The 17,857-nt window shown below is 47.0% G+C and overlaps 1 protein-coding gene across 1 annotated transcript in view; it reads right to left on the bottom strand.

The window, feature by feature from the left end:
- LOC132245517 (NACHT, LRR and PYD domains-containing protein 6-like) overlaps nucleotides 1-5,974 on the bottom strand; it is a 34,271-nt gene extending 28,297 nt beyond the window's left edge. Inside the window, exon 1 of the mRNA XM_059718048.1 lies at nucleotides 5,901-5,974. The gene's annotated coding sequence lies outside the window, so the exon portion shown is untranslated. The remainder of the gene's footprint in view (nucleotides 1-5,900) is intronic.
- Nucleotides 5,975-17,857: the final 11,883 nt, after the last annotated feature.

The raw sequence follows: 17,857 nt of genomic DNA, 5'->3' as shown, positions 1-17,857 counted from the left end.
CTTCCCAGGATGCTGCCAGGCTGCCTGCAGGGCTTCCTGCACAGCCCCTGAGCTGCACGGAGCCCGGTGCTTCAGTCTGAGGTTGTAGGGGCAGCAAACTAAAACTCCTCAGAGAAGTTTAAGTTTGCTGTGCCACAAGTCATTTAAGGTGCATTACGCTGCTGAATTTCCTACAGCAGCTGGAATTAATGCACAATACACCGCTGAGCCGTGCAAACACTGTCACCAGTAAAGCGGTACAAAAGCATTCAGCCTGCTTTAAAGTGTCATGCACCCAAGCCCCTCATTTCATCTACACATGGGCTTACAGACCCAAACTAACACATCACAGATACCTCCCAGATAACAACCTGTACAACAGGTGAACTGGGACAGCACCAGCACTCACTCCCAAAGGACTCCCTCTCTTTCAGCCAGAGTTTGCCTGGAACCTGAAGGCTGGGTGCAGAGTCATGTCACACAGCCTCCATACAACAAAGATTTCAGGAGCATTTTAAATTCTGTCTTAGGTTGATTATGCTGTGTCCAGACGATGTAACAGATAACAGGTGTAAAGCTGCATGAATTGAAGTGTGCTGGGCATTTTATTCAGTCTTGGCTGTTAATATTTTAATGTGCATAAGGTGCTAATTTTCCAGTGTGACATCTGCATTGTACAGTTCATGGAACTGTTTGTTTCTCATTTCCTGGATTCCTCTGCAGCAGCCTGAGCTCGGAGCAAAGGACACTTTTGCTAAGAACATGGTTGGAAGAAGGCGTGTCCCCCGCACCACCTTCGTCAGCAAAGTGACCCACATGCAACAACCGTCCATATTTGGACAGTTTACTTTCCTATTTGTTTCCCCACCCCCATCTTATTCGGTGAAAATCCTCCTTGTTCAGCAGCATAAGCAATACATCCCCTGCACCCATGTCTCAGGCTGCCTTTTCCTATCAGTTATTAATAACCATCTCCTTACCATATCAGCCCTTCTGGGCAGAAAGCAGGGCAGAAGGCCCACCAATCACAATCACACACAACATTCAACAACGGCCCAGTATCTAAATTCCCAGAGTGGGCAGCATTTCTTCCTCTGGGAGATGAGTGGAGAGAGGCAGGATCTCTCTCATGGGTGCCCTGCACTGGAGATCCAGTAGTCTCTACTCCACACTGAGGCAGTGTCACGAAAAGGCTGATCCCCTGTTAGGACAATCCAGTGTATGACCTGAACCCCCTAACCTGGCCTACAAGAGCTCACCAAAACTCCCTAAGTGGCCTCTGGTCCAAATGATTGCCCACCTCTGAGTTACACTGTCTGCCACACGCAGCTTCCTGCCGGTTCTTGCTTCCCCTTTTCTCATTCTCTTACCCTCAAGAACATCTGCCAGCACATCTGGAAACAACAGGACAGGGCAGAACAGTTTTCTCCTTTCCAGTGTAGCAGCTCATCTGCGTAGCTGCAGATCAGCTAAGAACACCAACACTGAGCAAACCCCCCACAGGCTGGTGGAAAGTAAAAAGTTTCACTTTCTAAACAGAATCTCCACCCATCACTCTCTACCAGTGTGAACTCTGCTTCTCCACTGCTTTCCTCAGCTTTTTCTTCAAAAGTATTCCCTGCTCATTTCCTCCCCTGCAGCTCAGAGAAAGTCTCTTTTCCCCAACTTCTCCATTCCTTAAAACCCCCCAAAAAAACACCTTCCCCCCCCCCTGTATCCAATAAGAAATAGGACAACAGTAAAAAAAACAAACAAAAAACCAAAAAAAAAAACTTAATAGAAGCATTTACTAAGTGGTGACATTTTTAAAGCAGTCTCATGTCTTTTGGTGTATTTCCTGAACACTTCAAAGCAGTTCCCCATTGGTTTCCTTCACAAGCAGCCAGTTTTGACAAAATGCCCAAATATATATTTAACAGCTTAACTTTTATCACTAAAGTTTGAAAATGTGGGTGGAAGGATTAGCCCAGGTGACTGAGGGGTAGGACACACAGAAGCATTGCTTTGTTCTGTTATTGCATAGGAAAGAAGACAGCCTTAATACATGGGGGTTCCCAAAAGACTCCAAGCTCCCTCATGATCTGTGACTTCAGGCTGGTCTTCCTGATAAAAGAATGAAAATGTTCAATTTGACTTATATTACTACACTCATAAACAAATAAATCCATATATAACTGTATCTGCTCTGATCCCATTGATCAGGATACAGGATGCAGGACATGGTTTCTTATACTTCTAATACAATCCCAGAACTGTAACCACTTAAATGAAAGAATCAGCCTTAGGCTCTAGTCTGACTTCCTACAGTACTGATCTCATGACAAGGAAGGCAGCAGCAGGATCCCTCTTGCCACTGTTGGCTTAGAAATGGTATTTAAGGGTTTGCTTTTTGGGAATTGGCTTATATCTATATCTATATATATATAGAGAGAGAGAGATAGATATATAGATATATATGCAGTAGAATGGTTCTGGATGGGAAGCAGGAGTTAATTGATTTCTAAGTGTCGGAGTCACACAGCCACATAATTTCACACAGTCTTGAAAGCAGACAGGCTGTCTAACACCACAAGGCCAAAGACACATATTCCAGAAAACAGGGGAACATGCACCACACTGTTCCATAACAAGACAAAGTGGCACCAGCTAACAGGGCCCCAAAGCAGGGGGAGCTGAGTCCCAGATTTGGGGGATAGACTGTGGTGACAAAGACTGCACAAGTCCGTCCAGACTCCGAAGAGCTCAGTACTCACCAGCAAGGTACAGTGAGCCTGGACTGATACCATGTGCAGTGCTGCAGCACCACTTTTTATCCACACTGTCGGTCCAGCTTGGCAACACCCAACTGATGACATCAGCCCTGGTCACCACCATGGGGAGTTTAAAAGGCACAGATGCTGCCAAAGAGAAGAAGCGGAGGAGATATGGACCTGAGACTGGAAAGAGTGAGCCTGGGAGCAGGAGATGCTGGAGAGAGTCAGATTGATGGGTCACCCAACTAGCTGGGTCCCCACTGAGATAAGGACCGGAGAAAGCATGGCATTCCTGTCAGGCTCTTCACTCTACCTCACCTCCCTTGCTTCTGTCTGGAAGAGAGACTAAGAAGGTAGGTAACCTGCTGACGCTTGTCTGAGCTTCTCGGAGACAGCTCTTTTGCTATTTTCTTTGCCTTCCACTCTTGGGGTTTTTTGGAGACCCGGTGGGCCAAAAGGGTAAGGGCTACTTCCTAATAGGGGAAGGCCCAGTACCATAGGCCCAGGTATAAGGGTTGGTGCTGAGTGGCAGAAAAGGATGCCAGGAAAACTCACATCATACCCTGGATTGCCCAGCATAGGACTGACATTGGAGTTTCAGTCGGTGAGAGATGAATGGGGCCAGAGAGCCAGAGAAGCTAGCACAGACCTCAAAGTATCGACATCAATGGTTGGTGACTGGACAGCATGTAGGGAAGGTGGAGCCCCAAGTGAACCATGGCTATATCATGAGTAGCCCCATGGGGACCACCAATTACATCACTGAACCCCACTTCTTTTGAAATAGCATCAAGACATGGCAGGAAAGTTGGGGAGGGGCCCTTCTCTGGGTACCACATGACCATTCACTAACCAAGCTGAGGCATCACACAGACCAAATTAGGAAGAAAGCCTGGAAAGACCAAATTAGTATGTGTGCATGTGATAAGCTACATGGATGCATGACAACCACACAGAGGGACCAACCAGAGATAGCCACAGATAAAGAGGCATCAGGAATCATCAGGAGCAAAGGAGAATACAAAAGAAGGACTTTGAAGCAGGAAAGGGTCCCTCCTTGTCCTCCTCCTGGGTCCCACCCGGGTCCCTCCTCCTCCATATCCTCCTTCCCTGTCTCCTAGGAAGGGTCCCTGAGGCCATCATGTACAGAGAGCACACCACCTGCCCATCTGTATGGACACTGTTTTGAATATCACAGAGACACAATAACCCATGGCAGAGCACTTTAGCCTCCCTGGACAAGCCATCACTGACCTCAGAGTAGCTCATCTTAAACAGCAAAGCTTCTAAAACTGACTGGAATGTGCAAATGCAGAGCAGAAAATCCCCCACAGAATTCTATGAATCTTGGTATCAGCACAGATGTGTTTTATCCTATTTTATCCTCTTATCCTATTACCTGGCTGAGCTGTCAATACAAGCATCTCTTGGGGTCTTAACTGCCTTGTTCCTCTCAGTTGATCCAATCAACTCATTCTTTCCACTTATCAGTGTTGCCTTTCTTTTCTACATCAAACATCTATTTCTGGCAGTCTTTTCATACCATCTGAAGTAGTTTGTTGCTTGTGAAAGTTCAGTTCTTTATGCATAACCAAACACAAAGATAGTAAAAATCCACTATAAAACCTTTTTTTTCTAAAAAGGAATCTTCATTTCCCCTCTTGTCATTGTTTGCCTGCACCAAAGTGTTTTGGAGCTAGAGCTCATGGCTAAGTATGTACTTAAGAGCCAGGCAGAGGTCAGTTGGTGAAGCTCAGTACTTTGTGTACCATGTCAAAAAGCAGAAGCAAGGGACAGGTCCAAGATGCAATGATAAGGTTGCGTGCCATTGCTGAGCATCTGGAGCTGATGACAGTAGCCACAAGCCAAGAACAAGGAGTCTTCAAGGAGATTGCCAAGACTGAGCAAGAGACCCAGGAAGACAACATGGAAAGGAGAAGGGTGTTCACAAGGATGGAAGCTGGCACCTGTCAGTGCTCCACCTTTGAGCACCCAATCATTGAGATGAAGAACAAATTCAAATCCCTGACATCAGGGGAGGAAGACCCTACTCCACAGGAAGAAAATGTCATGTTGTGCCCATATAGGACCTCAGTCGTCTGGTTACCATTTGTCATCCACTCCTTCAAGAAAAAGAAGAAAGAATCAAATGCACCCTAAAGCTTTATACACCTCAACTTGTGTGCACCATTGAAAAGGAGCCATTTGCACACTCTGGATGGAAACTGGCTGTATACCCATAGCTCAATCATTACCTCTGCTGTTAACTTGAGCTGGTAGCCATCATGCCTTAGTAACAGAGTAGCCTGGTATTTCTAGAATGAGGTGACATTATTTAGGCAGCAACATTCACTATGTTGTAACAGACACCAACACAGGAAAGTAATCCAAAGACAGTAACCACCCATGACTGACCTGTTTCTGTGTCCCCACTTCCTTCCAATTGCCAAACACACAGATTAAAAAAATTGCTTCCTTCCTCAGCAATGTTCCCAATGGCACCCTTTGTCAAAAATGGCTAGACATACCCACTCAGTGGAATTTTAAAGATTTTTAAAGACCTGGAAAAAAAATCCTAACTCTGCTGGACAGCACAGGTGAGACTACACATTAGTTTCAGGAAGTGCTAATTATAATGACTGTTACTCTGTGTGAAGGAGAACTAGTGCTAGTGACAGGTTTTCAGGTTCCCATGGCAAAATGGAGAAAAATGTGGATTTTCCCCTTTACTGGAATAAAACACGAATTTCTCATTTTAGTGGAGAAGCCCCTGGATTTTGCAGTTTTGCAAAGAACTGTCTTCAGGCTGGCAGACTTCCCCACACTGAACCACTTGCATTGTTTCCTCCACCCCCAAAATCACCTCACTGCTCCCTATCAGAACCTAAATCCCCTGTACACCCTGCAATCACCCCCCAGCCACCCTTTGATCACCCCACAGCCCCTGACTTGCCTCTCCACTGTTGGAGCCCTGCCCTGCCACTCCAGGCATCCTAAGAGCAGCAGCAGTGGCAGCAGTGGGACTGTCCTCCCTCCCTCCCAGCTCCTGATCTCTCTGCAGCCTGTGCCAACCTCAAGTATCCCTAACTCCCACCAGGTCCCACAGCTGCCTGGAACACCTTCATAAACAAGCTCTGAGCGCTCTTTGTCGGGCATATCTCTTCTTACCTTCCAGTGCTGCTGCATAGAGGAGAGAACATCGAAAAAGAAAAAGAAAAGAGAAAGGAAGGGCTGGGAAAGGAAGGGCCTGATAAACAAGACTAGCTCTGTACTGTGAAGGCAGGAAATGGGAGGAGAGTACATTAAAAAAAAAGATAAAACCCAGAAAGCAGGAACCAAAATAGTGTGAAGTTGAGAGGACAAGGTGGGCGAGAAGGGCAGGGATTATATCTACAATGTGGATCTCCAGGAACCTGCTCAACTTGCAGCAGGTAATTCCTTGTGTTGCCTTTAAGATAAAGCAGTTTTTCATTACTAGTAATAAATATGAAATGTATAACAAAATACACTTCTACCACCAAAACTCCCATGACAGAGTCAAGTCCCTGGAGACAGGTGTCAGCCACCAACTGCAGAGATGGAGGGTCCAATCCTGCAAGAGTCCCAAAGCTGGGGATGGGCTATTATGATGGGAACTGATGGTGCCACCTCCCAGCCCACCCAGAATTACTACTGTCTGGGGACCACTGTCACCAGCAGTCTCAGTCCATGGTCAGTGGGGCTCCTTGAAGCTCCTCCATGAGTCAGGGCCCAATTCAGTGGTAGTCTGGCAGGATGCATCCTGGCAGGATGCTGCAGTACCTTAGGATAAACTGGCATGGGCTGTTGGGCTTCTTGGGACCAGCACCCTGCTGTGCCATGAGGCTGGCAGGAGAGGTAGCAGTTCTGGACAGAGATGAAGCAGCATGTGGTAGCAATGCCCAAGGCCCATTTGTGGCCTATGACAGAATGTGGCCCTATTCTGTAATTGATCTTAGTTGAGCTTTCTTATGGTTCTGGGACATGTTATGGTTCTGGGACATGCCTCATATTCCATGACTTGATGGTCTGCCATTATACACTGGAAAGGACAGATAAGACAGTCATGGAAGACAATCCTCCTTGACTGCAAAGGATTGCTGAGGAATACTGGAAAGGAATGGCTTAACTTTGCCCAGGGGTAAACCTGAGAGTAAGCATGTTTCTGTGCATGGGGATCACCCAATGAATAGGGAACGGGCAGAGAAGGTCACCATGGAGAGGCATGCAATGACAGGCCAGAGTAGGGCTGAAATCAGACCCACCACCCTCATGAGGATGTTGCTGTCTGACAGCCATGGGTTCATGTGCACCCCCTGAGAAAAGGCGCCACCAACACTGCCCTCTCCATCACTTCAGGCCTGACCCTGTTACTCCCTGGCACTTTGGGTGCAGGCCTGTCCTCCCTCATCCCCCCCACCAGTGTGGAGATGGCCCCATTCCCCCCCACTGTGACAGGCCTGACCCCAATTCCTCCCCAGCATTGCAAGCCTGACCCCAATCCCCTCCCCACTACTGGGGCAGGGATGCTGGCCTGTCTCCCTGCCCCATTTTGTCCCCTTAGTCCCCACTGTCATGGTGGCACTGTCCCCGCTATCCCCTTGGCCTCCAAGGAGTAGGGCCGGAGTGGAGGGGGGAGGCGAGGCCAGCATTTCTGGCCTTGCCCCCCCCCTCCACTCTGGCTCCTCAATTCCTGCTGTCATGGCAGCACTTCTGTCTGTGCAGAGCATTCTGATTGCTTGTTTCAGGAAGCATTGTGATTGGCTGCCAAGACAACCATTCAGAGGGCAAATAAAGTGTTATGGACAGACAGACAGACTATGGCTCCTATATATATATAAAACTGTTGGCTTTTTCTGCAGCAAGAACACACTCTTATCTCATATTCAGTTTAGAGTTGTGACAGAGTATGTTCTCCTGGGCACAGAGTGTCTAGAAAGTATGATGTCCCAGGAGACCTTTGGGTGAGGCCAACAGGCACCTCTAGATGGCAGAACAGGAGCAGGCTAGCCACTGATGTCTCTTACCAATAATAATTTTATATAAGTTCCAGTATGTAATAAAGAGTTGTTAACAATACAAGCCTCTAGATATAACCTGGCACCAGAAGTCAAAGGCACACTGTGCTGGAAAAAGGGGTCCAAGGGAGAAATGGGTTACACAGGAATGGCTGATACAGAGCCTAGGAGTCCACTAGTACCACACCCTCCCCCTCCCCCATGCTCCCCACCAACCAACCCTAGAGTATAAAGGGGAATGCTGAAACTGAAGGTTCAAATAGCAATTTGAGCTGTATATTGAAAGTCACAGGGCCAGAAAAAATAAAGGAAGAATCACAGATTGCTCTTGTGCTAAGAGTTTGAGGTAATGAAGCACAGAGGAGGAAGGGAAATGGGGAAGGTGAAAGCCTTGCAGAAAAAAATGAAAATGTCTAAAGATCACTGTGTTCTTAAAATAGAATTTTACTTGTGAGTGATACATGTTCAGGATGAGAACACGCAAGGGAGGGGAAAAGACTGGAGGGTTCCCTTCACACCACATCCCATCTTCTCCGGCATGGTCTTCCGCTTATTAGAGAAGGGGGGTACTACCTTGTATTTGCATAGAAAAAACACATCATTGGTCTTACAGAAATTAGCTTAGGGCAACCATACATCCTGTTTTTGCTAGGAGAGAGGGGGAGGGTGTTTTGGAAATGGGACAAGAGCATTAATTTGAAGAAACCAGCCAGATGCACCCTTCCATACTCACCAGTGCACTCGGCTCCGAACCTCCCATCCCTGTCCCCTGCTCACCAACACACACTATCTGAGGATCAGAAACAGTTAAACATGCCAGAGAGCAGGGGGTGAGGAGGCTGTCCCATTTTGAGCTGAAAGAAATATGGTCACTAACTGAGCAATAATAATGTTGGTAGAAGTCTCCTGAGCAAAGGTAACAAGATTTACAACTCACTATAAATGTGCAGGTTAACATCCCTCTTTATTTCTGCTTGGGTTATCCCAATGCAGGCTATAAACTTTACTCAGACTTGCCAGTTCTCTTCAGTGAACCTACAGTAATGACTGACCATAACAATGTCCCGGCTTCCTTTATGTCTGCATGCTGCATTTAACAGAAGATGCTGACACTTTGCAATCCCCTCCAGCTTGCAACATAGACCGTACAATTATTAGCATTCTCATTCCTCAGGGTAGGTTGCAATGATTAACGCAGTTAATAAACAAATGTTTTGATAGGTACTCAGGGCTCCTTGGTTTTAAACTGGAGCAGGCTTAAAACAGTCAACTTGCCTGGAGATGCATTAGAAATCCTCAGCTACTGTTATGTTCCTCTTCCATCAGTCCCTGCAACAAGCTACAGTTTTTAATAACTAATTGATGCCCTTAAAAAATTATTTTCTGTGGGAAGTCTGAGGATTGTGGGGGTCAAGCTTAGTATTTTGTTGCTGCATTTACTGCTTAAGTAAAATTCACTATCCTTGCTGTTCTTATTTGTTTTTCAGGCAAGGAACGGGGAAATTAAAAGCTTAGCATCAGGCACCTCTTTGTTACCTTTTTGGGGCAGAAAATTCTCCTTGGTAAGCCTGATTTTTGAGTTCACTTATATGGTACAATTCAGCATTTTACAGATGGAGAAACAGAAACATATAGATAAAATTACTTGTTCAAGTACAGTTGAAGTATTGTTATCAGGACAAAAGAAATGCTATAACACCTCTTCACTCCTAGTTCACAGCCCTCCTCTGCCTGTCCCAGCAGATGGTTGGTATTCACTTGTCTACACTATTTAGCTCCACCTGGGACTGCCTCTTTCTGAGAGCTGAGGAAGGGCATTTAATATCTGAAAAGTAGGCCTGTGTGAGTCGGCTTTGGATCCAGCCACTTTGGATGGCCGCAATCTGATCTGGAGCTCCGGATTGGGTTTCTGCCTCGATCCGGCTGAAGTGGCTCTGAAGCTTCGGAGCCGCCTTGGAGATCCGGCCATAGGGTATAATGGGGAATCAAGGAACTATCTATAACTTTGTTGGGTTTTGTCCAATTTGGATGAAACATGTAGGGATGATAGCCTCTGCTGAGAGCATGAAATCTGTCAAGTTTCAAGGAGATCGGTGCAGGGGTTTGGGGGGAACGGCACCTGAAGCTGTGGACAAGCAAAACTCGTGCCGTGGGTGAAACTTTGTGTGTTAAGGCGCGGCAGGATGACAGCTGCAGAGGTGGTGGCCCCTGCTGAGGCCACGATGCCTGCCAGCTGTTGGGGAGATCGGTGCAGGGGGGGGGCTCTGGGGCCCTGCACCCCAGCTGCCGACAGACAAAACTCGTGCCGAGGCTGTGTCTGTGCTGGGGTAGTTGATTGTCTGTATTAAGTCTTTCCTCTCCTTAGCTTGGTTTTGTAGGTGCTGATTGATGCTTGTTAAGTCGTTATGTAGTAGCTAGGTCCTGTGCATTGAGCTGATCCCTGAGTGAATCATGAGCGATTGGTAACTGGTAACACAGTAGCTTAGCATCCAGGCCTGCAGTAGTGTCTCACACCCTGCAAGAGGGAGACAGTCCCACAAGCACCCATGGCACCAGTTGTGCTTGTCCGCAGCTTGAGGGGCAGTTCCCCCCCCCCCCCAAACCCCTGCATCAATCTTCTTGAAACTTGGCAGGCTTTGTGGCCTCAATCAGAGCTACCACCCCTGCAGTTTTCACCTGGCTATGTTGTAATGCTTAGACGTGACATCAGTTTTGCTTTCAAGAATTTGGGGTGCTGTTTTCCCCAAACCCCTGCACCAAACTTCCTAAAACTTGGCAGGCTTCATCCTGCTGGTAGGGTCTACCACCCCTGAAAATTGTATCCAAATCAGACAAAAAAACAACCATGTTATAAGTATCTTATTGTTTCCCCATTATACCCTATGACCGGATCTGTGAGGCGGCTCCGAAGCTCTTAAGGAAGCCTAACGAGACCAGCACTTCGATCCGGATGTATTGCTTCCGACCCCGAATCATCCGAAGCTTCTCTGGATCTGAAGCTTTGTCTGTCTGAAGCCTCACACAGCCCTACTGAAAAGCTCATCCTATAATTCTCCCAACTATACAGTTGGGCCAATAAAAGTTATCAGGGGGGGAAAAGATGTCTTTTCCCCTACTTGTTCAGGACCACACAGCCAGTCAGTGGCAGATCTATGTCTAGAATGTCAGCTTCTATGTGCTTATCCTACCACAAAGGATGATTCAACCTTTTGCTCTTTCAGTCCCAGGTTTCAATGTCACAAACTTGTTGGGGAAAGTGCTGGAGCCCGAACCTACACTAAGCTTCTGATCTCCCCCAGTCTGTATACACTAAACCAAACCAAGATCCCAGACTGGAATACTCCTAAACTTTGGACCCTGGTAGCTAAAAAGGAAAATCAAGATCTAAATTCACACATCCAGCATATTGCTAAATTCAGTGTATTAACAGTCTTCCATATTTAGAGCCAGACCTAATCAAATGAAAGTATCTCCTGTTCCTCAAACTAGACGTTCATATTTCTGCATCTTTGTAAGAGTGAGATCCTTCCGGAAATGAGATGATGGGGGTGGGGTGGGTCATTCATGAGAAGTGATCGCACAAACTTTGTAGTATTTATCTAAAGCGTCCAAGAAAGTTGGACCATGGATGTCAAGGAAGGACTTAACCCTTTCTTGATCATAGCAAGTAAAACAGATGGTCCTGAGAGAACTTGGTTACTCCAGCAAGAATGGTAGGACCTTGGTTCCTGTATTAACAGAAAATACCAGCTTGAATAATAACAGTTATTGTTTTTAGAGCCCATCTGCTTAGCTCAAGCATATCACTTGTTCAGCAGGCTGGTTTCTGTTCTTAACTCAGTTTCACAGGCAGATAGACCAAGGCACTAGATTGGCAAGGGATTTAGCTGACATTGCACCCAGAATCGGTGATTAGTGACAATATGCTGGCCAAAGATATACACACTGCAGTAATTCACTCTGCTCAGTTTTAGAGCAGGTGACTTGCCAGACCCTTGAAGCTGCAACAAAACAGAAACAAAGGAAACCCTCTACTTCTTGTACTAATCACTTCCCCTGAACCCAGGGCAGTGTCTTCAGAAATGATTTGCCTGAAGTACCTTGCCCAGAGAGAATATATTTGACTATTATCCCTTTACAACCTAGCTAAACGTATCAAGTACCTCACAAACTGGTTCAACAATCTAATCAATGTTTCTCTTATACAAGATCAGAACTTCTTCCTACCTTACTCTGGGATATCTAAACTAACTTTTACTATGGGGTATATTTGCTTCTGTGACTGCCTGGCTCTGAACACCCATTCCCGCACCACCCTAGCACAAGTGCCTGGTGGTGGATGTAATGGGGATTCGTGTGATCCCTGGGAGGGACCTTGATCCCCTGAGGAGGCCCCTAAACTCTCCTGCATGACTTTGATTGTATTTCCAGTGAGGGGTGTGGCGGGCCAGTAGGGGGCACTCCTGCGTTGAGCCGCCCACCTCACTGCACCTGACCACCTTCCAGGATCTGAGTGCCTCCCTGGGGTGCTTCATGTCTGGCCGACCCCTTCCCTGGAGCACACCCGCTAGCCTGGGGTTCCTGCTGCCACCATCCAAGGCTCTGGACTCAATTCTGGCTCTGCGCACCTTGGAAAACACAGGCCTGATCATCCAATGGGTACTAGACCCAATACAGGCACTTGGGGCACTTCCCCCAAGTCAGGGGCTTATTAGGAAAGCCTCCTTTAGTCCACAGACCTAAGGGGCCTCCTAGGCATAATTTAGACCCACCCCTCAATAAGTCTCCCACACCGGTCACAAGGAGAACTTTATTGATTACAGGGGGTAGGGCAGAAACAGGGTAAAAGGTAGAGCAGTATCATAGAAATATCAGAGGAATATCAGAGGAATCCCATAGAGCAAACCAGGGTGGCTGAGGTAGCCCTTTTGATCTTGCATCTGAGTTACTGTAAGCTAAATATCTAGTCGGAGCTCGAGTAGCTTACTCACACGCATCATCCAGAGGTGGTTGGAGTTTCCCTCTGGAGGCAGGTCACTCTTTAAGTATGCGGTTAGGAGGAGAGAGCCAGTTTCAGATTCACCTGGATGACCGCATGGCTAATGGCTGACTTCTTCCTGGACCAGGCCTTTAAATAACCTTCCTGACCTCAGCAGCCTGGTCCAATCGAAGCTGCCAGTGCTGGCCACTAGCCAACCAATTTAAAAAGCATCACTGGCTACCTGGGCCAGTGAGCAGGGCTTTTCCTTCCCACTCCCCAGGTGACCAGAGAATCCACGTCCGAGGCACCAGGCTTTTGTCATGTGGGCAGGGAGGAAGATCCCCACCCTGAGGAATTCAACACCAGCCTCTCACACTGGCAGAGACAGATTTCTGGAGAGAGACACAGACGGTGGCATTTCTGCCACAGACGTCACAGGAAGTGTTATCATATCAGGAAGTGATGTCACGTGACCTTTGACACCAATGAAGTTGCAGGGGTTGACATGGTGCTGGTTGACATGGCATACATGCCTGGGTTGACGGGGTGCTGCAGGAGCCGCTTGGCTACAGCCAGGTTGACTTGGTGCTGGAGAAGCCTCGGGGCCAGGCTGGGGTTAACCTGGGGCCCACCCAGCCCGCTGGTGCCATGCCTGGGTTGACATGGTGCTGCAGGACCCGTCTGAGCAGAACCAGCTCGGCACTGGCCAGGAAAAGCAGCATGCAGCTGAAGCTGGCTTCCCATGTGGCAGCGGAGCCGTGTGCCGCTCGGGACTGACCACTGCAGGCTCGTCCTGTCCCGAGCGGCACATGGCTCCATCGCCACTTCTGCTGGCCAGTGCAGACCCAGCCGGCCTCCTCCCGTCCCCAGCAGCACATGAGAAGCAGCCCCCTCAGGGCCTTCCATGCGGGTGCTGGGCCCGGAGGGCTGCAGCGCCCGGGGGAGACTGGCTGGGGGAGCAGGTGCCGCTTTGCTGTAGGGTAGGGCGGGGCTGACTTGAAGCGGGCGGGTGAGGAGGCAGGCGTGGGCTGGCAGTGCCAGCAACTGCTGCTGGGCCTCCTGTGTGGGGCCACTACCCGGGCCCCATGGGGGTAAGCAGCTCCCCTCCCCTCGCTGCCGGCTGGGGCCCACGGGCCAGCCCTGCCCGCCTTGCCGTGGCCCCTCCGCTGCCACAGCCCTACACTCTGCACTGCCACAGCTCCGCACTCTACACTGCCGCCACTGCCGCAGGTCCACAGCAGCGGCCCCGCATTCTGCACCGCTACCACGGCTCAGCACCCCGCGCTGCCGCTGCGGCTCCGTGCTCTGCACCACCACTGCAGCCACGGGCCAGATAAAATGGCTTGGCAGGCTGTATGGCGGCCTGTGGGCCGTATGCTGGACAAGCCAAATTTAAACCATCTAGGAGTGGATTAGTACCTGACAAGCTGTTGTAGTTCAAAATTGCATGCCCCTTCATTTCCACACTACTCTAGCATGAAACCATCTCACCCTATCTCCAACTTACCAGCTAGCCTGAGTTTAAAGCAACACTTACTTTGAACAGGTGTATTGTATAAGTATGGATTCCCGTTGGAACACAGCTCAAGTTACTACCTGAGCTGAAAATGTACAGAGGATGAGCACCCAGTTTCTGCATTGCTAAATGCATTTAAAGATCATATCTTACAGCTAAATCCATCACTTCTCAGATACAGATAATGGTGCAGTTTTAAGTCTGGATGAGCACATCACATTTCCTTCTGCATTCATTTGTCCACAGGAGAATGAGAGGACTTCATTTTCTTTTGTGGATGGTCTGATGCTCGGGCAGAAACAGTGAGCATGCAAAAGCCATTCTGGTTATAGATTCATAGATTCATAGATGTTAGGGTCGGAAGGGACCTCAATAGATCATCAAGTCCGACCCCCTGCATAAGCAGGAAAGAGTGCTGGGTCTAGATGACCCCGGCTAGATACTCGTCTAACCTCCTCTTGAAGACCCCCAGGGTAGGGGAGAGCACCACCTCCCTTGGGAGCCCGTTCCAGACCTTGGCCACTCGAACTGTGAAAAAGTTCTTCCTAATGTCCAGTCTAAATCTGCTCTCTGCTAGCTTGTGGCCATTGTTTCTTGTAACCCCTGGGGGCGCCTTGGTGAATAAATCCTCACCAATTCCCTTCTGTGCCCCCGTGATGAACTTATAGGCAGCCACAAGGTCGCCTCTCAACCTTCTCTTGCGGAGGCTGAAAAGGTCCAGTTTCTCTAGTCTCTCCTCGTAGGGCTTGGTCTGCAGGCCCTTGACCATACGAGTTGCCCTTCTCTGGACCCTCTCCAGGTTATCCGCATCCCTTCTGAAGTGTGGCGCCCAGAACTGCACACAGTACTCCAACTGCGGTCTGACCAGCGCCCTATAGAGGGGAAGTATCACCTCCCTGGACCTATTCGTCATGCATCTGCTGATGCACGATAAAGTGCCATTGGCTTTTCTGATGGCTTCGTCACACTGCCGGCTCATGTTCAACTTGGAGTCCACTAGGACTCCAAGATCAAAGTTACAGAAGAAGGAAGCGCTTTCTGATAACTTCCCTTTGCCTGGCCTTTCCCAGTGTATTGGAACCAACACTTTTCTGGGAGATGTCTGTTGGTGTCCAAGCAATGAACTAAATTTATTCTCCTGTGCTATGAATCTCATGCTCTTGTAGGCTAAAAAATCTTTCAAGTTTGTTGCTGAATCTGGTAATGGCTATGTCTATAGTCTTCCACAGGCCACACTATGCCTTCCCTAGGGGGGAGAAGTATGCGTAGAAGACAGACATTCCTCCCAGACCAGTAGGTAGATACCTTCTTGACACGTGGCTCCCCTTTGCTGTCCCCATAGCTTAGTGAGTGTGCCTCAGCAGAATGCATGATTACAGGTTTGTAGCATAAAGTAGTTTAGCTGCTGAGGACTAGCAGCTCCCATTAATCCCATAAATTGGGGCTGTGAGTAATCAGGACTTTGAAAAAGATCAGACTTTGTGTCATAAATCATAGTCACTAATTTTGAGTCTATCCATGACATTCAACCTTGGCTTCTCTGTTCTTCTATTTCCATAAAGTGATACAATACCTCCTTACCTCACAAGGGCTTTTAACATTATTTGTAAATCACAGTAGAAGCCTTAGGCATAACGTATCATGTATTAGGAAACGGTTCTCTGCCTACAGAATGAGGATAACCATACTAACTTTTTAGACCAAAAAGTGATGTAGAAAATCAGTGGAAATGTTGTTTAAGTTGAAAGGCACAAACACCACAGTATCACATGTTGGAGCTGTTCAGTTTTACAGTCATTTTTGTATTCTCTGCCAAGTTGTCAATTAGCAAACAAATGCATTTAGTTAAGGAAGCAAATAACTAAATGTAATATTGCATGGGCAACCAAGGCATCTCTGGCAATAGATACATTATGTTGTACAGAATGGTCCTGAGCCCACACAAACTTGGTTTCCCAGCACTTGTTTTCTAAAAGAGAAAAAAAGCAAGCAAGCAAAAAGCAAATCTAAGAGGGAGAGATTTTAAAACATGATGATAGATTTCAGAATAAAGAGCTGTTTCCTCCTTTGATCTTTGCGCCACTCAGCTTACCTCAGGTCATGGAAAGAAAAGTCCAAAAGGCTAGGAAAACACTATTCACCATTAAACCTGGATTGGCAGCCTCCCATCGCTCAGCTGACAAGACTGCTCGGCCTATCTTTTTCAGAAGTCATCCTTCAAACAAATTTGTCTTCAGTTTATGTAGTGGAGTAGGAGTAAAAGAATAGTGTTCATGAAAACAAAATACCGGCACTAGAAAACATAATGGACAAAGGTGGAGATATCTAGAGATATACTACTACTATATATAACTGTTACATCACACATGTTCTGTCTCCTGTATCAATATTTACACAGTTCACTTTTTATTTGCGGTACCTACTGATCTCCCAACGTGGAGCTCAGTAACATTGCTGCCAGCACACTGGGATCTTGACTCTGCACCGGTCCTGAGCAAATGCTGGTTCCTGAGCAGAAAATTCAGATCGAACGAGTTTAGGCAATACATCTGTGATGTGGAAAAGTATTAATGCAGTATTAAATTGAGATCCACATATTCCTTTTTGTTAGCTTAAAAAAAAAAAAAGCAAATTCTCCAGAGCTGAACAGCCAGCTGGATGGATGTACATTTTTTATCTGTACAACTTGAAACCAAAAATGTAAGGCCAGTTCTTGGCAAAAACAATATTGCGATACGAATTTGGTGCATCTTAGTTCAGTTTCTAGTGGACAGGTGCCAACATCAAGTAGTAGCATCTTTATTGGTATTTTCTTTTATGTTGTCCTTGTTGTTAGACTCATAAACTGGACCAAGTGCTTTGGATGGAGCCTGGAGACTGAACTTTTTTATTATGAGAGAGAAGTCCAACTAGGCTTGAGTTTATTATGGAACAGTTGCCTTACTTTCAAGCATATACACCTCCATCTCTTTTCTCTGTCGTCTTGAGTTTCTCATTCCACTCCATATGTGCCTTTAACATAACATGTCAGAAAAGCTATAAGACTAGATATTTGAGCTGGTATCTGGCTGGATTTTAATTAGCATAAAGCCCTGAAAAGCAGTTTACTAGCAAGGGAAACATTTACCAGAAATGTCCTTTGGCTTGAACTCTTTGACAAATGAAGAAAACTCTGATTAGTGTTTTGTTATCCTGGAAAAGCCCTATGATGGCAAACTAAAGAAATACTTTTTAACGAAAAGGAAAAAAAAAAATCAAATTCTGTTTGAAACAAAACCAAGATGTTAGTAAAAGCTCTGAGAAGGAAAGCAAAGACAATGGGAGGGCAACGAAATCTGTGTGAAACGACCATTCATGGAGATATATTATGGATCCTGCTGAACCTGGACATTAGAAACACACTAACTCATTTTACACCCTCTCCTGAAGAGTTACCAGTCTACCTGCATTGTTGACAGGTTCCATCTCTTGTTACTACTTGTTATTCCTCTAGCACCAACTTATTAAAGATATAAAGGTCATCTTGGAGTTTTTTTACAGTGGAAAGAGACTCTCATATTTTTTTTTTCTTTCAAAGTCAAACCCTTCAGTG

This window comes from Alligator mississippiensis, chromosome 15, assembly GCF_030867095.1.
Source record: "Alligator mississippiensis isolate rAllMis1 chromosome 15, rAllMis1, whole genome shotgun sequence".
Classification (NCBI taxonomy): domain Eukaryota; kingdom Metazoa; phylum Chordata; order Crocodylia; family Alligatoridae; genus Alligator; species Alligator mississippiensis.
The sequence above is the reverse complement of the archived record's forward strand: the minus strand, read 5'-3'. Positions and strand labels throughout refer to the sequence as shown.